The following is a 26,397-nucleotide window of genomic DNA, read 5'->3' on the forward strand; positions in this document are numbered from 1 at the left end:
TGTAGTGGGCGGTAGGTAGGTTATAGTCACTGTTGTAGTGGGCGGTAGGTAGGTTATAGTCACTGTTGTAGTGGGCGGTAGGTTATATAGTCACTGTTGTAGTGGGCGGTAGGTAGGTTATATAGTCACTGTTGTAGTGGGCGGTAGGTAGGTTATAGTCACTGTTGTAGTGGGCGGTAGGTAGGTTATAGTCACTGTTGTAGTGGGCGGTAGGTAGGTTATAGTCACTGTTGTAGTGGGCGGTAGGTTTATAGTCACTGTTGTAGTGGGCGGTAGGTAGGTTATATAGTCACTGTTGTAGTGGGCGGTAGGTAGGTTATAGTCACTGTTGTAGTGGGCGGTAGGTAGGTTATAGTCACTGTTGTAGTGGGCGGTAGGTAGGTTATATAGTCACTGTTGTAGTGGGCGGTAGGTAGGTTATAGTCACTGTTGTAGTGGGCGGTAGGTAGGTTATAGTCACTGTTGTAGTGGGCGGTAGGTTATATAGTCACTGTTGTAGGTAGGTAGGTTATAGTCACTGTTGTAGTGGGCGGTAGGTAGGTTATAGTCACTGTTGTAGTGGGCGGTAGGTAGGTTATATAGTCACTGTTGTAGTGGGCGGTAGGTAGGTTATATAGTCACTGTTGTAGTGGGCGGTAGGTAGGTTATATAGTCACTGTTGTAGTGGGCGGTAGGTAGGTTATATAGTCACTGTTGTAGTGGGCGGTAGGTAGGTTATAGTCACTGTTGTAGTGGGCAGTAGGTTATAGTCACTGTTGTAGTGGGCGGTAGGTAGGTTATATAGTCACTGTTGTAGTGGGCGGTAGGTAGGTTATATAGTCACTGTTGTAGTGGGCGGTAGGTAGGTTATATAGTCACTGTTGTAGTGGGCGGTAGGTAGGTTATAGTCACTGTTGTAGTGGGCGGTAGGTAGGTTATATAGTCACTGTTGTAGTGGGCGGTAGGTAGGTTATATAGTCACTGTTGTAGTGGGCGGTAGGTAGGTTATAGTCACTGTTGTAGTGGGCGGTAGGTAGGTTATATAGTCACTGTTGTAGTGGGCGGTAGGTAGGTTATAGTCACTGTTGTAGTGGGCGGTAGGTAGGTTATAGTCACTGTTGTAGTGGGCGGTAGGTAGGTTATAGTCACTGTTGTAGTGGGCGGTAGGTAGGTTATATAGTCACTGTTGTAGTGGGCGGTAGGTAGGTTATAGTCACTGTTGTAGTGGGCGGTAGGTAGGTTATAGTCACTGTTGTAGTGGGCGGTAGGTAGGTTATAGTCACTGTTGTAGTGGGCGGTAGGTAGGTTATATAGTCACTGTTGTAGTGGGCGGTAGGTAGGTTATATAGTCACTGTTGTAGTGGGCGGTAGGTAGGTTATATAGTCACTGTTGTAGTGGGCGGTAGGTAGGTTATAGTCACTGTTGTAGTGGGCGGTAGGTAGGTTATATAGTCACTGTTGTAGTGGGCGGTAGGTAGGTTATAGTCACTGTTGTAGTGGGCGGTAGGTAGGTTATAGTCACTGTTGTAGTGGGCGGTAGGTAGGTTATAGTCACTGTTGTAGTGGGCGGTAGGTTATATAGTCACTGTTGTAGTGGGCGGTAAGTAGGTTATATAGTCACTGTTGTAGTGGGCGGTAGGTAGGTTATATAGTCACTGTTGTAGTGGGCGGTAGGTAGGTTAGGTTATAGTCACTGTTGTAGTGGGCGGTAGGTAGGTTATAGTCACTGTTGTAGTGGGCGGTAGGTAGGTTATAGTCACTGTTGTAGTGGGCGGTAGGTAGGTTATATAGTCACTGTTGTAGTGGGCGGTAGGTAGGTTATATAGTCACTGTTGTAGTGGGCGGTAGGTAGGTTATATAGTCACTGTTGTAGTGGGCGGTAGGTAGGTTATATAGTCACTGTTGTAGTGGGCGGTAGGTAGGTTATAGTCACTGTTGTAGTGGGCGGTAGGTAGGTTATAGTCACTGTTGTAGTGGGCGGTAGGTTATATAGTCACTGTTGTAGTGGGCGGTAGGTTATATAGTCACTGTTGTAGTGGGCGGTAGGTAGGTTATAGTCACTGTTGTAGTGGGCGGTAGGTTATATAGTCACTGTTGTAGTGGGCGGTAGGTAGGTTATATAGTCACTGTTGTAGTGGGCGGTAGGTAGGTTATAGTCACTGTTGTAGTGGGCGGTAGGTAGGTTATAGTCACTGTTGTAGTGGGCAGTAGGTTATAGTCACTGTTGTAGTGGGCGGTAGGTAGGTTATATAGTCACTGTTGTAGTGGGCGGTAGGTAGGTTATATAGTCACTGTTGTAGTGGGCGGTAGGTAGGTTATATAGTCACTGTTGTAGTGGGCAGTAGGTAGGTTATAGTCACTGTTGTAGTGGGCGGTAGGTAGGTTATATAGTCACTGTTGTAGTGGGCGGTAGGTAGGTTATAGTCACTGTTGTAGTGGGGTAGGTTATAGTCACTGGTAGGTTATAGTCACTGTTGTAGTGGGCGGTAGGTAGGTTATAGTCACTGTTGTAGTGGGCGGTAGGTAGGTTATATAGTCACTGTTGTAGTGGGCGGTAGGTAGGTTATAGTCACTGTTGTAGTGGGCGGTAGGTAGGTTATAGTCACTGTTGTAGTGGGCAGTAGGTTATAGTCACTGTTGTAGTAGGCGGTAGGTAGGTTATATAGTCACTGTTGTAGTGGGCGGTAGGTAGGTTATATAGTCACTGTTGTAGTGGGCGGTAGGTAGGTTATAGTCACTGTTGTAGTGGGCGGTAGGTAGGTTATAGTCACTGTTGTAGTGGGCGGTAGGTAGGTTATAGTCACTGTTGTAGTGGGCGGTAGGTAGGTTATAGTCACTGTTGTAGTGGGCGGTAGGTAGGTTATAGTCACTGTTGTAGTGGGCGGTAGGTAGGTTATAGTCACTGTTGTAGTGGGCGGTAGGTAGGTTATAGTCACTGTTGTAGTGGGCGGTAGGTAGGTTATAGTCACTGTTGTAGTGGGCGGTAGGTAGGTTATATTTTCACTGTTGTAGTGGGCGGTAGGTAGGTTATAGTCACTGTTGTAGTGGGCGGTAGGTAGGTTATAGTCACTGTTGTAGTGGGCGGTAGGTAGGTTATATAGTCACTGTTGTAGTGGGCGGTAGGTAGGTTATATAGTCACTGTTGTAGTGGGCGGTAGGTAGGTTATAGTCACTGTTGTAGTGGGCGGTAGGTAGGTTATAGTCACTGTTGTAGTGGGCGGTAGGTAGGTTATAGTCACTGTTGTAGTGGGCGGTAGGTTATATAGTCACTGTTGTAGTGGGCGGTAGGTTATATAGTCACTGTTGTAGTGGGCGGTAGGTAGGTTATAGTCACTGTTGTAGTGGGCGGTAGGTAGGTTATAGTCACTGTTGTAGTGGGCGGTAGGTTATATAGTCACTGTTGTAGTGGGCGGTAGGTAGGTTATATAGTCACTGTTGTAGTGGGCGGTAGGTAGGTTATATAATCACTGTTGTAGTGGGCGGTAGGTAGGTTAGGTTATAGTCACTGTTGTAGTGGGCGGTAGGTAGGTTAGGTTATAGTCACTTTTGTAGTGGGCGGTAGGTAGGTTATAGTCACTGTTGTAGTGGGCGGTAGGTAGGTTATAGTCACTGTTGTAGTGGGCGGTAGGTAGGTTATAGTCACTGTTGTAGTGGGCGGTAGGTAGGTTATATAGTCACTGTTGCGTTACAGCACTTCCTGTTCTACTGTAATTAATTGAAAGCATTACAGCACTTCCTGTTCTACTGTAATTAATTGAAGGCGTTACAGCACTTCCTGTTCTACTGTAATTAATTGAAGGCGTTACAGCACTTCCTGTTCTACTGTAATTAATTGAAGGCGTTACAGCACTTCCTCTTCTATTGTAATTAATTGAAGGTGTTACAGCACTTCCTGTTCTACTGTAATTAATTGAAGGCGTTACAGCACTTCCTGTTCTACTGTAATTAATTGAAGGCGTTACAGCACTTCCTGTTCTACTGTAATTAATTGAAGGCGTTACAGCACTTCCTGTTCTACTGTAATTAATTGAAGGCGTTACAGCACTTCCTGTTCTACTGTAATTAAGTTAAGGCGTTACAGCACTTCCTGTTCTACTGTAATTAAGTTAAGGCGTGTGCGTTACAGCGCTCCAGAGCAATGTTACAGCGGTACCTGTTCTACTGCAACCGTTACATGAACCACATGCAGTCGCTGCGCTTCGAGCACAAGCTGTACGCCGGGGTCAAGGCCAAGATGGAGGAGATGCAGCAGCACAACATGTCCTGGATCGAGGTGCAGTTCCTGAAGAAGGCCGTGGACGTGCTGTGTCAGTGTCGCTCCACTCTCATGTTCACCTACGTCTTCGCCTTCTACCTGAAGAAGAACAACCAGTCCATCATCTTTGAGGTACGGTGTGACCTTAACCCAGGGTTTTCCCAAACTCTGTTATTTTTTATTTATTTTTTTGTCCTAGCAATACACAGCTGATTTTAAAATAACTAACCATCAAGCTTTGATAATTTGTATCAGCTGTGTAGTGTATGGGATAAAAACAAAATGGGGCCCAGAGGACTGAGTTTAATTTGATGTAAGGGGAGGGGGAGGAATCTAGCCCCAGCTCAAACCCTGGTAGCTAGCCGGCCCCAGCTCAAACCCTGGTAGCTAGCCGGCCCCAGCTCCAACCCTGGTAGCTAGCCGGCCCCAGCTCCAACCCTGGTAGCTAGCCGGCCCCAGCTCCAACCCTGGTAGCTAGCCGGCCCCAGCTCCAACCCTGGTAGCTAGCCGGCCCCAGCTCCAACCCTGGTAGCTAGCCGGCCCCAGCTCCAACCCTGGTAGCTAGCCGGCCCCAGCTCCAACCCTGGTAGCTAGCCGGCCCCAGCTCCAACCCTGGTAGCTAGCCGGCCCCAGCTCCAACCCTGGTAGCTAGCCGGCCCCAGCTCCAACCCTGGTAGCTAGCCGGCCCCAGCTCCAACCCTGGTAGCTAGCCGGCCCCAGCTCCAACCCTGGTAGCTAGCCGGCCCCAGCTCCAACCCTGGTAGCTAGCCGGCCCCAGCTCCAACCCTGGTAGCTAGCCGGCCCCAGCTCCAACCCTAAACTCTTCTGTATAGACAGCTAACTCAAACCCTTCAAGAACAGCCTGTCGTCATACTTGATGTATGGTGAAAGTGGCTAGGTAGTGTGACCATTTCCTATTGGACAAATTGCAATGGTATATGTCCCTGTTTTCTCGGGTTTGGTGCGTTGTGACCCCCGGTGTGGTGGTAATATGGGTGACTAGGCTGAACGCTCACTGACTGAGACGGACTTGTTGTCGTGTCATCAGAACAACCAGGCGGACCTGGAGAACTGCACAGAGACGTTGTCAGGATATCTGGAGAGGGACATCTCCCAGGATTCCTTGCAGGATATCAAGCAAAAAGTACAAGATAAATACAGGTGGGTTTGGAAGCTTTTTACGTCGCTACATGAACCAATTTACAACCTGAAAATGGCATAGTGTGACACATTTGACCCTCTTTGGTAAGGCCCTGAAACATTTGGGGCAGCAGGGTAGCCTAGTGGTTAGCAGCGTTGGACTAGTAACCGGAAGGTTGCAAGTTCAAACCCCCGAGCTGACGAGGTACAAATCTGTAGTTCTGCCCCTGAACAGGCAGTTAACCCACTGTTCCTAGGCCGTCATTGAAAATAATAATTTGTTCTTAACTGACTTGCCTAGTTAAATAAAGGTAAAAATAAATAAATCAGTGTCTAGAGATATTGTCCAATATATACCTGAGTTGTCAAAAAATTAGGAACAACTTTCTGATACTGAGATGCCCCCCCACCCCCCTTCAGAACAGCCTCAATTCATTGGGGCATGGACTCTACGAGGTGTTGAAAATGTGGACTCCAATGTTTCCCACAGTTGTCTGAATGTCCTTTGGGTGGTGGACCATTCTTGATACACACAGGAAACTGTTGACCCGCTACCCCGTTCAAAGGCACATTAATATTTTGTCTTGCCCGTTCACTCAATTCAATTCAAGGGCTTTATTGACATGGGAAACATGTGTTAACATTGCCAAAGCAAGTGAGGTAGACAACATACAAAGTGAATATATAATCTCTGAATAGCAGACATTCACAATCCATGTCTCAATTGTCTCCAGGCTTAAAAATCCTTCTTTAACCTGTTTCCTCCCCTTCATCTACATGTCTCCTCCCCTTCATCTACATGTCTCCTCCCCCTTCATCTACATGTCTCCTCCCCCTTCATATACATGTCTCCATGTCTCCTCCCCCTTCATCTACATGTCTCCTCCCCTTCATCTACATGTCTCCTCCCCTTCATCTACATGTCTCCTCCCCTTCATCTACTCTGATTTTGAAGTGGATTTAACAGGTGACATCCAATAAGGGACCCCTGTTTTCACCTAGTCTGTCATGGAAAGAGGTGTTCTTGAAGTTTGGTGTACTCATGTGTATATTCTCTCCTGTGTATATTCTCTCCTGTGTATATTCTCTCCCATGTGTGTAGATGCTGTACATCATCTCTCTCCTGTGTCTTGTGTAGATATTGTGAGAGCCGGCGGAGGGTGCTGCTACAACATGTTCACGAAGGCTATGAAAAGGACCAATGGGAGTACATAGAGGATTAAGAAGGACCAATGGGAGTACATTGGCCTCTCCTCGTGGACCATCTCTAGAGAGAATATATTTTCTTTGCCCCCCCCTCTCTCTCCTCGTGGACCATCTCTAGAGAATATTTGTTCTTAGTCCTTGAGGAGAGGATATCTGTGTTCTGTAAGTGTTTCTCTCTACTGTCTCTACCCTCTCCACACCATCTCTGAGTATCTCTTCTCTAGAGAATAGAATATCTCTTTCTTCTACCTTCTGCACATCACCATGGACTATCTCCTAGTTTAGAGGATATCTCCTGGGACACCACCCACCATTACATCCTACTCACCTCCCTGGTTGAATGGAAACTTTCAAAGGAAATCATCAATAAGAGGGGTAGAATATTAAAACAGTGTGAGAAGACTGACCATTCAAGAGTGGATCGATTTCTGGTCCCAGTCCATCCCTCCTGGCCGGGTGTTACTGAACTGCATCAGATTTCATACGACTGCCAAAAAAAGGGGCATAGATCACATCGAAAATCAGCTAGAACAGCTGCTGCAGTTAAGTCTGAAGGTGGCCATCGTTCAAAACCAATCCTTTTTTTTTTTTGCCCCAGTCGTTTTGGCAAATTTAGGACTCGTTCTCGCCCCCAAAATGCTTATGTGTTGACACCATTATTAAGGAAGTATAATTCTATTAAATGATATGTTTTGATTTTAATAAATGTCATTACTGGGAGTATTGTGTGAGTCAGTAGAATTAGAACTCTCAACTGAAATTGTTTTATATGAATTACTTGAATATACAACAGGAGTGTCTCGGTGTGTATTTGCACTGTAGTATTCAGAATTCTGTTCACAGGTTCTTCAGAAATCCTGGTTGGAAGATTCCCACTATCAGGAGCGAATAAGCAGAAATCTGGGATCCCTCCAACCAGGATTTTCGCGACCTTAATTTGCAGTGTGTTAAATCAGTCTAGAATGAGATCTCTAAAGCCTCGTTCACAAATCAGGTGTGTGTGTGTTCAGACGGCAGTCGTTTGCTCGTATGGCTATGCTAGTTGTCATAGTAACGACGGGTGTGTGTGTGTGTTCAGACGGCAGTCGTTTGCTCGTATGGCTATGCTAGTTGTCATAGTAACGACGGGTGTGTGTGTGTATGTGCACAGGTGTTTAGGCTGATTAGTGGTGGTGCTTGTGCTTCCTGTCACACAGAAGTTATGACAACAATGGATATTTCCCCGTTGCTCTGAATGTCCAAAATCAAAATGTAAGTACACTTTTAGATGAACCAACTTGAAAAAACGAGTCCCTTTTTTTTTTTTTTGTCTAGCCACAGCAGTCAACGAGCTAGCTTAGAGCTAGCTGTTAACTATTTTGTTTGTGAACAATTAACACGCTAGTTAGCTTGAACATGTTCTTGTCGAACTGAACTGTCAACAGAGCAGCTGGCAAAACACACACGCCGTACCAGTCAAAGGTTTGGACACCAACTCATTCCAGGTTTTTTCTTCATTTATTTTTGTAGAATAATATCAAAACTAATTAAATAACACACGTGGAATCATGTAGTAACCAAAAAAAAGTGTAAAACAAATCCAAATAATGACCACTTAAAAACCACTTGACGCCAAATAAAGTCACATGGCCAAGTTTGTTTGAAATGTGGCTGCAAGGAAAAATAACATTTTGAATCAGATATGCACATTTTGTTTTTGAGTAACTAAAAACTGGCAATGTGAACAAGGCTTTCCAAACTTCCAGAATGGGTGAAATTATGTTCAGATTCATTCAGACAAGATGAGAGGGGAGAGAGGGAGGAGGGGAAGGGGAGAGAGGGAGGAAGGGGAGAGAAAGGGAGAGAGGGAGGAGATGAATACTAGTGGTCTTTTGGGCAGAAAAAAAAAGTTGCATCAAATGTATTTACATATTAGAGGAAGTGTTCATACCCCTTGACTTATTTCCACAATTTGATACAGCCTGAATTTAAAATGGATTAAATATCTATACACAATATCCCATAATGACAAGGTGAAAACATGTTTGTACAATTCTTTTCAAATATATATTGAACATTTTAAATATGGAAATCTCATTTAAGTATTCACAATCCTGGGTGAATACATGTTAGAATCACCTTTTTAGTAGTGATTACAGCTGTGAGTCTTTCTGGGTACGTCTCTAATATCTTTTACACACCTGGATTGTACAATATTTTCCATCTTTAAATTCTCAAATTGGTTGTTGATCATTGCTAGATTACCATTTTCAAGCAGATTTAAGACAAACTAACTAGACCACTCAGGAACATTCACTGTCTAATTGGTAAGCAACTCCGTTCTATATTTGGCCTTGTTATTTAGGACCTGCTGAAAGGTGAATTCCTCTCCAAAAATGTCTGGTGGAAAGCAAACTGAACCAGGTTTTCGTCTAGGATTTTTTTTTTTTACCTGTGCTTAGCTCCGTTTCTTTATTTTTTTTATCCTGAAACTCGCCAGTCCTTAACGATTACAATCATACCCATAACATGATGCAGCCACCACTACGTTTTTTTGAAAATATGAAGAGTGGTACTCCAGTAATGTTTGTATGGATTTACCCCGAATAATACACTGTGTTACGGGACAAAAGTTGTAGTTGTGACTTGTATGCTGTGTCAGGCTTTCAGATGCTTTTGTTTTGTTCCTCTGCCCAGGTGACGAATCAATGATTGAATTTGAATTTTTCTTTACGAAGGAAAATCCATGTGTCCCTCTGTCTTGCAGCTACAGCCGTCTGTGAGACCCACAGGCTCTACGTCCCAAATGACTATATAGTGCACTTCTTTTGACCGGAGCTAATGCACTACATCATACTACGTAGGGAATAGGGATTCATTTGGGACATATTCTTCTGTTATCATCACAATGTCTGTATGCTTGCTCTACGTCCCAAATGACTATATAGTGCACTTCTTTTGACCAGAGCTAATGCACTACGTAGGGAATAGGGATTAATTTGGGACATATTCTTCTGTTATCATCACAATGTCTGTATGCTTGCTTGTTCGCTACCAACATTTCAATTTAACATTCAAAGTAACATGAAAGCAGCTACTTTCATTTGATAGAAGCTTCACCCCCCCCCCCCCCCCTCAAAAAAAAAAACTTTTCTACATTTTCTTTCTGCTATTAAAATTGTATTTCTTATTTACAAAGTTAGTGTATAAAATGTTGGAAGAGATTAGTTGTTCATTTCAAAGACAAACAAATATTAAAGTGCATAATTCGTTTTTTTTTTGTCTTTGACACTCAGCACTTTAAGGATGAACCCTAGAAATGCAATAGTTTCTACAGCGCTAATGTTACCTTTACGAGGGGGAGTAGGAGCATTATTACACACCTTTACTAGGGGGGAGGAGCATTATAATAACACACCTTTACTAGGGGGAGGAGGGGCATTATAACACACCTTTACTAGGGGGGAGGAGCATTATAACACACCTTTACTAGGGGGAGGAGGAGTATTATAACACACTTTTACTAGGGGGGAGGTGCATTATAATACACACCTTTACTATGGGGAGGAGGAGCATTATAATAACACACCTTTACTAGGGGGAGGAGGAGCATTATAATAACACACCTTTACTAGGGGGAGGAGCATTATAATAACACACCTTTACTAGGGGGGAGGAGCGTTATAATAACACACCTTTACTAGGGGGAGGAGTATTATAATAACACACCTTTACTAGGGGGGAGGAGGAGCATTATAACACACCTTTACTAGGAGGAGGAGCATTATAACACACCTTTACTAGGGGGAGGAGCGTTATAATAACACACCTTTACTAGGGGGGAGGAGGAGCATTATAAGAACACACCTTTACTAGGGGGAGGAGCGTTATAATAACACACCTTTACTAGGGGGAGGTGGAGCATTATAATAACACACCTTTACTAGGGGGAGGTGGAGCATTATAATAACACACCTTTACTAGGGGGAGGAGGAGCATTAAAATAACATACCTTTACTAGGGGGAGGAGCATTATAATAACACACCTTTACTAGGGGGGAGGTGGAGTATTATAATAACACACCTTTACTAGGGGGAGGAGGAGCATTTTAATAACACTTTTACTAGGGGGGAGGAGCATTATAATAACACACCTTTACTAGGGGGGAGGAGGAGCATTATAGCACACCTTTACTAGGGGGAGGAGGAGAATTATAATAACACACCTTTACTAGGGGGAGGTGCATTATAACACACCTTTACTAGGGAGAGGAGGAGCATTATAATAACACACCTTTACTAGGGGGGAGGAGGAGCATTATAATAACACACCTTTACTAGGGGGAGGAGCATTATAACACACCTTTACTAGGGAGAGGAGGAGCATTATAATAACACACCTTTACTAGGGAGAGGAGGAGCATTATAATAACACACCTTTACTAGGGGGAGGAGGAGCATTATAATAACACACCTTTACTAGGGGGAGGAGGAGCGTTATAATAACACACCTTTACTAGGGGGGGAGCATTATAATAACACACCTTTACTAGGGGGGAGGCGGAGCATTATAATACACCTTTACTAGGAGGATGAGCATTATAACACACCTTTACTAGGGGGAGGTGGAGCATTATAATAACACACCTTTACTAGGGGGGAGGAGCGTTATAATAACACACCTTTACTAGGGGGGAGGAGGAGCATTATAACACACCTTTACTAGGAGGAGGAGCATTATAACACACCTTTACTAGGGGGGAGGAGCGTTAAAATAACACGCCTTTACTAGGGGGGATGAGGAGCATTATAATAACACACCTTTACTAGGGGGAGGAGGGGCATTATAATAACACACCTTTACTAGGGGGAAGAGCGTTATAATAACACACCTTTAATAGGGGGGAGGAGGAGCATTATAAGAACACACCTTTACTAGGGGGAGGAGCGTTATAATAACACCCCTTTACTAGGGGGAGGAGCATTATAATAACACACCTTTACGATGGGGAGGAGGAGCATTATAATAACACACCTTTACTAGGGGGAGGAGGAGCATTATAATAACACACCTTTACTAGGGGGAGGAGCATTATAATAACACACCTTTACTAGGGGGAGGTGGAGCATTATAATAACACACCTTTACTAGGGTGGAGGAGGAGCATTATAATAACACACCTTTACTAGGGGGAGGTGGAGCATTATAATTAGACACCTTTACTAGGGGGAGGTGGAGCATTATAATAACACACCTTTACTAGGGGGGAGGAGCATTATAATAACACACCTTTACTAGGGGGGAGGAGGAGCATTATAACACACCTTTACTAGGTGGAGGCGGAGCATTATAATAACACACCTTTACTTGGGGGAGGAGCATTATAACACACCTTTACTAGGGGGAGGAGGAGCATTATAATAACACACCTTTACTAGGGGGGAGGAGCGTTATAATAACACACCTTTACTAGGGGGGGAGCATTATAATAACACACCTTTACTAGGGGGGAGGAGGAGCATTATAACACACCTTTACTAGGAGGAGGAGCATTATAACACACCTTTACTAGGGGGGAGGAGGAGCATTATAATAACACACCTTTACTAGGGGAGGAGCGTTATAATAACACACCTTTACTAGGGGAGGAGGAGCATTATAAGAACACACCTTTACTAGGGAGGAGCGTTATAATAACACCCCTTTACTAGGGGAGGAGCATTATAATAACACACCTTTACTATGGGGAGGAGGCACATTATAATAACACACCCTTTACTAGGGGGAGGTGGAGCATTATAATAACACATCTTTACTAGGGGAGGAGGAGCATTATAATAACACACCTTTACTAGGGGAGGAGGAGCATTAAAATAACATACCTTTACTAGGGGAGGAGCATTATAATAACACACCTTTACTAGGGGGAGGAGGAGCATTATAACACACCTTTACTAGGGGAGGAGGAGCATTATAATAACACACCTTTACTAGGGGGAGGAGGAGCATTATAATAACACACCTTTACTAGGGGGAGGAGCATTATAATAACACACCTTTACTAGGGGGGAGGAGCATTATAATAACACACCTTTACTAGGGGAGGAGGAGCATTATAATAACACACCTTTACTTGGGGAGGAGCATTATAACACACCTTTACTAGGGGAGGAGGAGCATTATAATAACACACCTTTACTAGGGGGGAGGAGCGTTATAATAACACACCTTTACTAGGGGGGGAGCATTATAATAACACACCTTTACTAGGGGGGAGGAGGAGCATTATAACACACCTTTACTAGGAGGAGGAGCATTATAACACACCTTTACTAGGGGGGAGGAGGAGCATTATAATAACACACCTTTACTAGGGGGAGGAGCGTTATAATAACACACCTTTACTAGGGGGGAGGAGGAGCATTATAAGAACACACCTTTACTAGGGGGAGGAGCGTTATAATAACACCCCTTTACTAGGGGGAGGAGCATTATAATAACACACCTTTACTATGGGGAGGAGGCACATTATAATAACACACCTTTACTAGGGGGAGGTGGAGCATTATAATAACACATCTTTACTAGGGGGGAGGAGGAGCATTATAATAACACACCTTTACTAGGGGGAGGAGGAGCATTAAAATAACATACCTTTACTAGGGGGAGGAGCATTATAATAACACACCTTTACTAGGGGAGGAGGAGCATTATAACACACCTTTACTAGGGGGAGGAGGAGCATTATAATAACACACCTTTACTAGGGGGGAGGAGGAGCATTATAATAACACACCTTTACTAGGGGGAGGAGCATTATAATAACACACCTTTACTAGGGGGAGGAGGAGCATTATAATAACACACCTTTACTAGGGGGGAGGAGGAGTATTATAACAACACACCTTTACTAGGAGGAGGAGCATTATAACACACCTGTACTAGGGGGGAGGAGGAGCATTATAATAACACACCTTTACTAGGGGGGAGGAGGAGCATTATAATAACACACCTTTACTAGGGGAGGAGTATTATAATAACACACCTTTACTAGGGGAGGAGGAGCATTATAACACACCTTTACTAGGGGGGAGCATTATAATAACACACCTTTACTAGGGAGAGGAGGAGCATTATAATAACACACCTTTACTAGGGGGAGCATTATAATAACACACCTTTACTAGGGGAGGAGGAGCATTATAACACACCTTTACTAGGAGGAGGAGCATTATAACACACCCTTTACTAGGGGAGGAGGAGCATTATAATAACACACCTTTACTAGGGGAGGAGCGTTATAATAACACACCCTTTACTAGGGGAGGAGGAGCATTATAAGAACACACCTTTACTAGGGGGAGGAGCGTTATAATAACACCCCTTTACTAGGGGAGGAGCATTATAATAACACACCTTTACTATGGGAGGAGGCACATTATAATAACACACCTTTACTAGGGGGAGGTGGAGCATTATAATAACACATCTTTACTAGGGGAGGAGGAGCATTATAATAACACACCTTTACTAGGGGAGGAGGAGCATTAAAATAACATACCTTTACTAGGGGGAGGAGCATTATAATAACACACCTTTACTAGGGGGAGGAGGAGCATTATAACACACCTTTACTAGGGGGGAGGAGCATTATAATAACACACCTTTACTAGGGGGAGGAGGAGCATTATAATAACACACCTTTACTAGGGGAGGAGCATTATAATAACACACCTTTACTAGGGGAGGAGGAGCATTATAATAACACACCTTTACTAGGGGAGGAGGAGCATTATAATAACACACCTTTACTTGGGGGAGGAGCATTATAACACACCTTTACTAGGGGAGGAGGAGCATTATAATAACACACCTTTACTAGGGGGAGGAGGAGCATTATAATAACACACCTTTACTAGGGGGAGCATTATAATAACACACCTTTACTAGGGGGAGGAGGAGCATTATAACACACCTTTACTAGGAGGAGGAGCATTATAACACACCTTTACTAGGGGGAGGAGGAGCATTATAATAACACACCTTTACTAGGGGGAGGAGCATTATAATAACACACCTTTACTAGGGGAGGAGGAGCATTATAAGAACACACCTTTACTAGGGGGAGGAGCATAATAACACCCTTTACTAGGGGGAGGAGCATTATAATAACACACCTTTACTATGGGAGGAGGCACATTATAATAACACACCTTTACTAGGGGAGGTGGAGCATTATAATAACACATCTTTACTAGGGGAGGAGGAGCATTATAATAACACACCTTTACTAGGGGGAGGAGGAGCATTAAAATAACACACCTTTACTAGGGGGAGGAGCATTATAATAACACACCTTTACTAGGGGAGGAGGAGCATTATAACACACCTTTACTAGGGGAGGAGGAGCATTATAATAACACACCTTTACTAGGGGAGGAGGAGCATTATAATAACACACCTTTACTAGGGGAGGAGCATTATAATAACACACCTTTACTAGGGGGAGGAGGAGCATTATAATAACACACCTTTACTAGGGGGAGGAGGAGCATTATAACAACACACCTTTACTAGGAGGAGGAGCATTATAACACACCTGTACTAGGGGGAGGAGGAGCATTATAATAACACACCTTTACTAGGGGAGGAGGAGCATTATAATAACACACCTTTACTAGGGGAGGAGCATTATAATAACACACCTTTACTAGGGGGAGGAGGAGCATTATAATAACACACCTTTACTAGGGGGAGCATTATAATAACACACCTTTACTAGGGAGAGGAGGAGCATTATAATAACACACCTTTACTAGGGGGGAGGAGGAGCATTATAATAACACACCTTTACTAGGGGGGAGGAGGAGCATTATAATAACACACCTTTACTAGGGGGGAGGAGGAGCATTATAATAACACACCTTTACTAGGGGGGAGGAGGAGCATTATAGCACACCTTTACTAGGGGGAGGAGGAGCATTATAATAACACACCTTTACTAGGGGAGGAGGAGCATTATAATAACACACCTTTACTAGGGGAGGAGCATTATAATAACACACCTTTACTAGGGGAGGAGGAGCATTATAATAACACACCTTTACTACTAGGGGAGGAGGAGCATTATAACACACCTTACTAGGGGGAGGAGGAGCATTATAATAACACACCTTTACTAGGAGGAGGAGCATTATAACACACCTGTACTAGGGGGAGGAGGAGTATTATAACACACCTTTACTAGGGGGGAGGTGCATTATAATACACACCTTTACTATGGGGAGGAGGGGGAGCATTATAATAACACACCTTTACTAGGGGGAGGTGGAGCATTATAATAACACACCTTTACCAGGGGGAGGAGCATTATAATAACACACCTTTACTAGGGGGGAGGTGCATTATAACACACCTTTACTAGGGGGAGGAGGAGCATTATAATAACACACCTTTACTAGGGGGGAGGAGCGTTATAATAACACCCCTTTACTAGGGGGAGGAGTATTATAATAACACACCTTTACTAGGGGGGAGGAGGAGCATTATAACACACCTTTACTAGGAGGAGGAGCATTATAACACACCTTTACTAGGGGGGAGGAGGAGCATTATAACACACCTTTACTAGGAGGAGGAGCATTATAACACACCTTTACTAGGGGGGAGGAGGAGCATTATAATAACACACCTTTACTAGGGGGAGGAGCGTTATAATAACACACCTTTACTAGGGGGGAGGAGGAGCATTATAAGAACACACCTTTACTAGGGGAGGAGCGTTATAATAACACCCCTTTACTAGGGGGAGGAGCGTTATAATAACACCCCTTTACTAGGGGGAGGAGCATTATAATAACACACCTTTACTATGGGGAGGAGGCACATTATAATAACACACCTTTACTAGGGGGAGGTGGAGCATTATAATAACACACCTTTACTAGGGGGGAGGAGGAGCATTATAATAACACACCTTTACTAGGGGGAGGAGGAGCATTAAAATAACATACCTTTACTAGGGGAGGAGGAGCATTATAATAACACACCTTTACTAGGGGGAGGAGGAGCATTATAACACACCTTTACTAGGGGAGGAGGAGCATTATAATAACACACCTTTACTAGGGGGAGGAGCATTATAATAACACACCTTTACTAGGGGAGGAGGAGCATTATAATAACACACCTTTACTAGGGGGAGGAGGAGCATTATAATAACACACCTTTACTAGGGGAGGAGGAGCATTATAATAACACACCTTTACTAGGGGGGAGGAGCATTATAATAACACACCTTTACTAGGGGGGAGGAGGAGCATTATAGCACACCTTTACTAGGGGGAGGAGGAGAATTATAATAACACACCTTTACTAGGGGGAGGAGGAGCGTTATAATAACACACCTTTACTAGGGGGGGAGCATTATAATAACACACCTTTACTAGGGGGGAGGCGGAGCATTATAATACACCTTTACTAGGAGGAGGAGCATTATAACACACCTTTACTAGGGGGGAGGAGGAGCATTATAACACACCTTTACTAGGAGGATGAGCATTATAACACACCTTTACTAGGGGGAGGTGGAGCATTATAATAACACACCTTTACTAGGGGGGAGGAGCGTTATAATAACACACCTTTACTAGGGGGAGGAGCATTATTATAACACACCTTTACTAGGGGGGAGGAGGAGCATTATAACACACCTTTACTAGGAGGAGGAGCATTATAACACACCTTTACTAGGGGGGAGGAGCGTTAAAATAACACGCCTTTACTAGGGGGGATGAGGAGCATTATAATAACACACCTTTACTAGGGGAGGAGGGCATTATAATAACACACCTTTACTAGGGGAAGAGCATTATAATAACACACCTTTAATAGGGGGAGGAGGAGCATTATAAGAACACACCTTTACTAGGGGGAGGAGCGTTATAATAACACCCCTTTACTAGGGGGAGGAGCATTATAATAACACACCTTTACTATGGGGAGGAGGAGCATTATAATAACACACCTTTACTAGGGGGAGGTGGAGCATTATAATAACACACCTTTACTAGGGGAGGAGCATTATAATAACACACCTTTACTAGGGGGAGGAGGAGCATTATAATAACACACCTTTACTAGGTGGAGGCGGAGCATTATAATAACACACCTTTACTTGGGGGAGGAGCATTATAACACACCTTTACTAGGGGGAGGAGGAGCATTATAATAACACACCTTTACTAGGGGGGAGGAGCGTTATAATAACACACCTTTACTAGGGGGGGAGCATTATAATAACACACCTTTACTAGGGGGGAGGAGGAGCATTATAACACACCTTTACTAGGAGGAGGAGCATTATAACACACCTTTACTAGGGGGGAGGAGGAGCATTATAATAACACACCTTTACTAGGGGGAGGAGCGTTATAATAACACACCTTTACTAGGGGGGAGGAGGAGCATTATAAGAACACACCTTTACTAGGGGGAGGAGCGTTATAATAACACCCCTTTACTAGGGGGAGGAGCATTATAATAACACACCTTTACTATGGGGAGGAGGCACATTATAATAACACACCTTTACTAGGGGGAGGTGGAGCATTATAATAACACATCTTTACTAGGGGGAGGAGGAGCATTAAAATAACATACCTTTACTAGGGGAGGAGCATTATAATAACACACCTTTACTAGGGGGAGGAGGAGCATTATAACACACCTTTACTAGGGGGGAGGAGGAGCATTATAATAACACACCTTTACTAGGGGGAGGAGCATTATAATAACACACCTTTACTAGGGGGAGGAGGAGCATTATAATAACACACCTTTACTAGGGGGAGGAGGAGCATTATAACACACCTTTACTAGGGGGAGGATATTATAACACACCTTTACTAGGGGGAGGAGGAGCATTATAACACACCTTTACTAGGGGGGAGGAGGAGCATTATAATAACACACCTTTACTAGGGGAGGAGCGTTATAATAACACACCTTTACTAGGGGGAGGAGGAGCATTATAAGAACACACCTTTACTAGGGGAGGAGCGTTATAATAACACCCTTTACTAGGGGAGGAGCGTTATAATAACACCCTTTACTAGGGGAGGAGCATTATAATAACACACCTTTACTATGGGGAGGAGGCACATTATAATAACACACCTTTACTAGGGGGAGGTGGAGCATTATAATAACACACCTTTACTAGGGGGGAGGAGGAGCATTATAATAACACACCTTTACTAGGGGGAGGAGGAGCATTAAAATAACATACCTTTACTAGGGGGAGGAGGAGCATTATAATAACACACCTTTACTAGGGGGGAGGAGGAGCATTATAACACACCTTTACTAGGGGGAGGAGGAGCATTATAATAACACACCTTTACTAGGGGAGGAGCATTATAATAACACACCTTTACTAGGGGAGGAGGAGCATTATAATAACACACCTTTACTAGGGGAGGAGGAGCATTATAATAACACACCTTTACTAGGGGGAGGAGGAGCATTATAATAACACACCTTTACTAGGGGGGAGGAGCATTATAATAACACACCTTTACTAGGGGGGAGGAGGAGCATTATAGCACACCTTTACTAGGGGGAGGAGGAGAATTATAATAACACACCTTTACTAGGGAGGAGGAGGAGGAGCATTATAATAACACACCTTTACTAGGGGAGCATTATAATAACACACCTTTACTAGGGGGAGGCGGAGCATTATAATACACCTTTACTAGGAGGAGGAGCATTATAACACACCTTTACTAGGGGGGAGGAGGAGCATTATAACACACCTTTACTAGGAGGATGAGCATTATAACACACCTTTACTAGGGGAGGTGGAGCATTATAATAACACACCTTTACTAGGGAGGAGCGTTATAATAACACACCTTTACTAGGGGAGGAGGAGCATTATTATAACACACCTTTACTAGGGGGAGGAGGAGCATTATAACACACCTTTACTAGGGGAGGAGCATTATAACACACCTTTACTAGGGGGAGGAGCGCATTAAAATAACACGCCTTTACTAGGGGGATGAGGAGCATTATAATAACACACCTTTACTAGGGGGGAGGGGCATTATAATAACACACCTTTACTAGGGGGAAGAGCGTTATAATAACACACCTTTAATAGGGGAGGAGGAGCATTATAAGAACACACCTTTACTAGGGGAGGAGCATTATAATAACACCCTTTACTAGGGGAGGAGCATTATAATAACACACCTTTACTATGGGGAGGAGGAGCATTATAATAACACACCTTTACTAGGGGAGGAGCATTATAATAACACACCTTTACTAGGGGGAGGAGCATTATAATAACACACCTTTACTAGGGGGAGGAGGAGCATTATAATAACACACTAGGTGGAGGCGGAGCATTTAATACTAGGGGAGGAGGAGCATTATAATAACACACCTTTACTAGGGGGAGGAGCATTATAACACACCTTTACTAGGGGAGGAGGAGCATTATAATAACACACCTTTACTAGGGGGAGGAGCGTTATAATAACACACCTTACTAGGGGAGCATTATATAACACACCTTTACTAGGGGGAGGAGGAGCATTATAACACACCTTTACTAGGAGGAGGAGCATTATAACACACCTTTACTAGGGGGAGGAGGAGCATTATAATAACACACCTTTACTAGGGGGAGGAGCGTTATAATAACACACCTTTACTAGGGGGGAGGAGGAGCATTATAAGAACACACCTTTACTAGGGGGAGGAGCGTTATAATAACACCCCTTTACTAGGGGGAGGAGCATTATAATAACACACCTTTACTATGGGGAGGAGGCACATTATAATAACACACCTTTACTAGGGGGAGGTGGAGCATTATAATAACACATCTTTACTAGGGGGGAGGAGGAGCATTAAAATAACATACCTTTACTAGGGGGAGGAGCATTATAATAACACACCTTTACTAGGGGGGAGGAGGAGCATTATAACACACCTTTACTAGGGGGAGGAGGAGCATTATAATAACACACCTTTACTAGGGGGGAGGAGCATTATAATAACACACCTTTACTAGGGGGGAGGAGGAGCATTATAATAACACACCTTTACTAGGGGGAGGAGGAGCATTATAACACACCTTTACTAGGGGGGAGGAGGAGCATTATAACACACCTTTACTAGGGGGGAGCATTATAATAACACACCTTTACTAGGGGGGAGGCGGAGCATTATAATACACCTTTACTAGGAGGAGGAGCATTATAACACACCTTTACTAGGGGAGGAGGAGCATTATAACACACCTTTACTAGGAGGATGAGCATTATAACACACCTTTACTAGGGGGAGGTGGAGCATTATAATAACACACCTTTACTAGGGGGGAGGAGCGTTATAATAACACACCTTTACTAGGGGGAGGAGCATTATTATAACACACCTTTACTAGGGGGGAGGAGGAGCATTATAACACACCTTTACTAGGGGGAGGAGCATTATAAAATAACACGCCTTTACTAGGGGGGATGAGGGGCATTATAATAACACACCTTTACTAGGGGGAAGAGCGTTATAATAACACACCTTTACTAGGGGGAGGAGGAGCATTATAAGAACACACCTTTACTAGGGGGAGGAGCGTTATAATAACACCCCTTTACTAGGGGGAGGAGGAGCATTATAATAACACACCTTTACTATGGGGAGGAGGAGCATTATAATAACACACCTTTACTATGGGGAGGAGGAGCATTACTAGGGAGGTGGAGCATTATAATAACACACCTTTACTAGGGGGAGGAGCATTATAATAACACACCTTTACTAGGGGAGGAGGAGCATTATAAGAACACACCTTTACTAGGGGAGGAGCGTTATAATAACACCCCTTTACTAGGGGGAGGAGCATTATAATAACACACCTTTACTATGGGGAGGAGGAGCATTATAATAACACACCTTTACTAGGGGAGGAGGGGCATTATAATAACACACCTTTACTAGGGGGAGGAGGGCATTATAATAACACACCTTTACTAGGGGAGGAGGGGCATTATAATAACACACCTTTACTAGGGGAGGTGGAGCATTATAATAACACACCTTTACTAGGGGGAGGAGGGGCATTATAATAACACACCTTTACTAGGGGGAGGAGGGGCATTATAATAACACACCTTTACTAGGGGGAAGAGCGTTATAATAACACACCTTTAATAGGGGGGAGGAGGAGCATTATAAGAACACACCTTTACTAGGGGGAGGAGCGTTATAATAACACCCCTTTACTAGGGGGGATGAGGAGCATTATAACACACCTTTACTAGGGGGAGGAGCATTATAATAACACACCTTTACTATGGGGAGGAGGAGCATTATAATAACACACCTTTACTAGGGGGAGGTGGAGCATTATAATAACACACCTTTACTAGGGGGAGGTGGAGCATTATAATAACACACCTTTACTAGGGGGGAGGAGCATTATAATAACACACCTTTACTAGGGGGAGGAGGAGCATTATAACACACCTTTACTAGGTGGAGGCGGAGCATTATAATAACACACCTTTACTTGGGGGAGGAGCATTATAACACACCTTTACTAGGGGGAGGAGGAGCATTATAATAACACACCTTTACTAGGGGGAGGAGCGTTATAATAACACACCTTTACTAGGGGGAGCATTATAATAACACACCTTTACTAGGGGAGGAGGAGCATTATAACACACCTTTACTAGGAGGAGGAGCATTATAACACACCTTTACTAGGGGGGAGGAGGAGCATTATAATAACACACCTTTACTAGGGGGAGGAGCGTTATAATAACACACCTTTACTAGGGGGGAGGAGGAGCATTATAAGAACACACCTTTACTAGGGGGAGGAGCGTTATAATAACACCCCTTTACTAGGGGGAGGAGCATTATAATAACACACCTTTACTATGGGGAGGAGGAGCATTATAATAACACACCTTTACTAGGGGGAGGTGGAGCATTATAATAACACACCTTTACTAGGGGGAGGTGGAGCATTATAATAACACACCTTTACTAGGGGAGGAGCATTATAATAACACACCTTTACTAGGGGAGGAGGAGCATTATAACACACCTTTACTAGGTGGAGGCGGAGCATTATAATAACACACCTTTACTTGGGGGAGGAGCATTATAACACACCTTTACTAGGGGAGGAGGAGCATTATAATAACACACCTTTACTAGGGGGAGGAGCGTTATAATAACACACCTTTACTAGGGGGAGCATTATAATAACACACCTTTACTAGGGGGAGGAGGAGCATTATAACACACCTTTACTAGGAGGAGGAGCATTATAACACACCTTTACTAGGGGGAGGAGGAGCATTATAATAACACACCTTTACTAGGGGAGGAGCGTTATAATAACACACCTTTACTAGGGGGAGGAGGAGCATTATAAGAACACACCTTTACTAGGGGAGGAGGAGCATTATAATAACACCCCTTTACTAGGGGAGGAGCATTATAATAACACACCTTTACTAGGGGAGGTGGATCATTATAATAACACACCTTTACTAGGGGAGGAGGAGCATTAAAATAACATACCTTTACTAGGGGAGGAGCATTATAATAACACACCTTTACTAGGGGAGGAGGAGCATTATAACACACCTTTACTAGGGGAGGAGGAGCATTATAATAACACACCTTTACTAGGGGGAGGAGCATTATAATAACACACCTTTACTAGGGGGGAGGAGGAGCATTATAGCACACCTTTACTAGGGGGAGGAGGAGAATTATAATAACACACCTTTACTAGGGGGAGGAGCATTATAACACACCTTTACTAGGGGGAGGAGGAGCATTATAATAACACACCTTTACTAGGGGGAGGAGGAGCGTTATAATAACACACCTTTACTAGGGGGGAGCATTATAATAACACACCTTTACTAGGGGGGAGGCGGAGCATTATAATACACCTTTACTAGGAGGAGGAGCATTATAACACACCTTTACTAGGGGGGAGGAGGAGCATTATAACACACCTTTACTAGGAGGATGAGCATTATAACACACCTTTACTAGGGGGAGGAGGAGCATTATAATAACTCACCTTTACTAGGGGGGAGGAGCATTATAATAACACACCTTTACTAGGGGGAGGTGGAGCATTATAATAACACACCTTTACTAGGGGGAGGTGGAGCATTATAATAACACACCTTTACTAGGGGGGAGGAGCATTATAATAACACACCTTTACTAGGGGGGAGGAGGAGCATTATAACACACCTTTACTAGGTGGAGGCGGAGCATTATAATAACACACCTTTACTTGGGGGAGGAGCATTATAACACACCTTTACTAGGGGGAGGAGGAGCATTATAATAACACACCTTTACTAGGGGGAGGCGGAGCGTTATAATAACACACCTTTACTAGGGGGGGAGCATTATAATAACACACCTTTACTAGGGGGTAGGAGGAGCATTATAATACACCTTTACTAGGAGGAGGAGCATTATAACACACCTTTACTAGGGGGGAGGAGGAGCATTATAACACACCTTTACTAGGAGGAGGAGCATTATAACACACCTTTACTAGGAGGAGGAGCATTATAACACACCTTTGCTAGGGGGGAGGAGGAGCATTATAATAACACACCTTTACTAGGAGGAGGAGCATTATAACACACCTTTACTAGGAGGAGGAGCATTATAACACACCTTTACTAGGGGGAGGTGGAACATTATAATAACACACCTTTACTAGGGGGGAGGAGCATTATAATAACACACCTTTACTAGGGGGGGGAGGAGCATTATAACACACCTTTACTAGGAGGAGGAGCATTATAACACACCTTTACTAGGGGGGAGGAGGAGCATTATAATAACACACCTTTACTAGGGGAGGAGCGTTATAATAACACACCTTTACTAGGGGGGAGGAGGAGCATTATAATAACACACCTTTACTAGGGGGAGGTGCGTTATAATAACACCCCTTTACTAGGGGGGAGGAGGAGCATTATAATAACACACCTTTACTAGGGGGAGGAGGGGCATTATAATAACACACCTTTACTAGGGGGAAGAGCGTTATAATAACACACCTTTACTAGGGGGGAGGAGGAGCATTATAATAACACACCTTTACTAGGGGGAGGAGCATTATAATAACACCCATTTACTAGGGGGAGGAGCATTATAATAACACACCTTTACTATGGGGAGGAGGAGCATTATAATAACACACCTTTACTAGGGGGAGGAGGAGCATTATAATAACACACCTTTACTAGGGGTAGGAGCATTATAACACACCTTTACTAGGGGAGGAGCATTATAATAACACACCTTTACTAGGGGAGGAGGAGCATTATAATAACACACCTTTACTAGGGGGAGGAGCATTATAATAACACACCTTTACTAGGGGAGGAGGAGCATTATAATAACACACCTTTACTAGGGGAGGAGGGGCATTATAATAACACACCTTTACTAGGGAGGAGGAGCATTATAATAACACACCTTTACTAGGGGGAGGAGGAGCATTATAATAACACACCTTTACTAGGGGTAGGAGCATTATAATAACACACCTTTACTAGGGGGAGGAGCATTATAATAACACACCTTTACTAGGGGGGAGGAGGAGCATTATAATAACACACCTTTACTAGGGGGAGGAGCATTATAATAACACACCTTTACTATGGGGAGGAGGAGCATTATAATAACACACCTTTACTAGGGGGGAGGAGGAGCATTATAATAACACACCTTTACTAGGGGGAGGAGGAGCATTATAATAACACACCTTTACTAGAGGGGGAGGAGCATTATAATAACACACCTTTACTAGGGGGAGGAGGGGCATTATAATAACACACCTTTACTAGGGGGAAGAGCGTTATAATAACACACCTTTACTAGGGGGGATGAGGAGCATTATAATAACACACCTTTACTAGGGGGAGGAGGGGCATTATAATAACACACCTTTACTAGGGGGAAGAGCGTTATAATAACACACCTTTACTAGGGGGAGGAGGAGCATTATAAGAACACACCTTTACTAGGGGGAGGAGCGTTATAATAACACCCCTTTACTAGGGGGAGGAGCATTATAATAACACACCTTTACTATGGGGAGGAGGAGCATTATAATAACACACCTTTACTAGGGGGAGGTGGATCATTATAATAACACACCTTTACTAGGGGGGAGGAGGAGAATTATAATAACACACCTTTACTAGGGAGGAGCATTATAACACACCTTTACTAGGGGGAGGAGCATTATAATAACACACCTTTACTAGGGGAGGAGGAGCGTTATAATAACACACCTTTACTAGGGGGAGCATTATAATAACACACCTTTACTAGGGGAGGCGGAGCATTATAATACACCTTTACTAGGAGGAGGAGCATTATAACACACCTTTACTAGGGGAGGAGGAGCATTATAACACACCTTTACTAGGAGGATGAGCATTATAACACACCTTTACTAGGGGAGGTGGAGCATTATAATAACACACCTTTACTAGGGGGAGGAGCGTTATAATAACACACCTTTACTAGGGGAGGAGCATTATTATAACACACCTTTACTAGGGGGGAGGAGGAGCATTATAACACACCTTTACTAGGGGGGAGGAGCGTTAAAATAACACGCCTTTACTAGGGGGGATGAGGAGCATTATAATAACACACCTTTACTAGGGGGAGGAGGGGCATTATAATAACACACCTTTACTAGGGGGAAGAGCGTTATAATAACACACCTTTACTAGGGGGGAGG

At 43.7% G+C, this 26,397-nt stretch overlaps 1 pseudogene; it reads left to right on the forward strand.

Annotated features, from left to right (window-relative positions):
- Window positions 1–9,832, forward strand: part of LOC115115726 (E3 ubiquitin-protein ligase arih1-like) — a 56,914-nt pseudogene extending 47,082 nt beyond the window's left edge.
- Window positions 9,833–26,397: the final 16,565 nt, after the last annotated feature.

The sequence above is a fragment of the Oncorhynchus nerka genome, linkage group LG17, assembly GCF_034236695.1.
Source record: "Oncorhynchus nerka isolate Pitt River linkage group LG17, Oner_Uvic_2.0, whole genome shotgun sequence".
Taxonomy (NCBI): Eukaryota; Metazoa; Chordata; class Actinopteri; order Salmoniformes; family Salmonidae; genus Oncorhynchus; species Oncorhynchus nerka.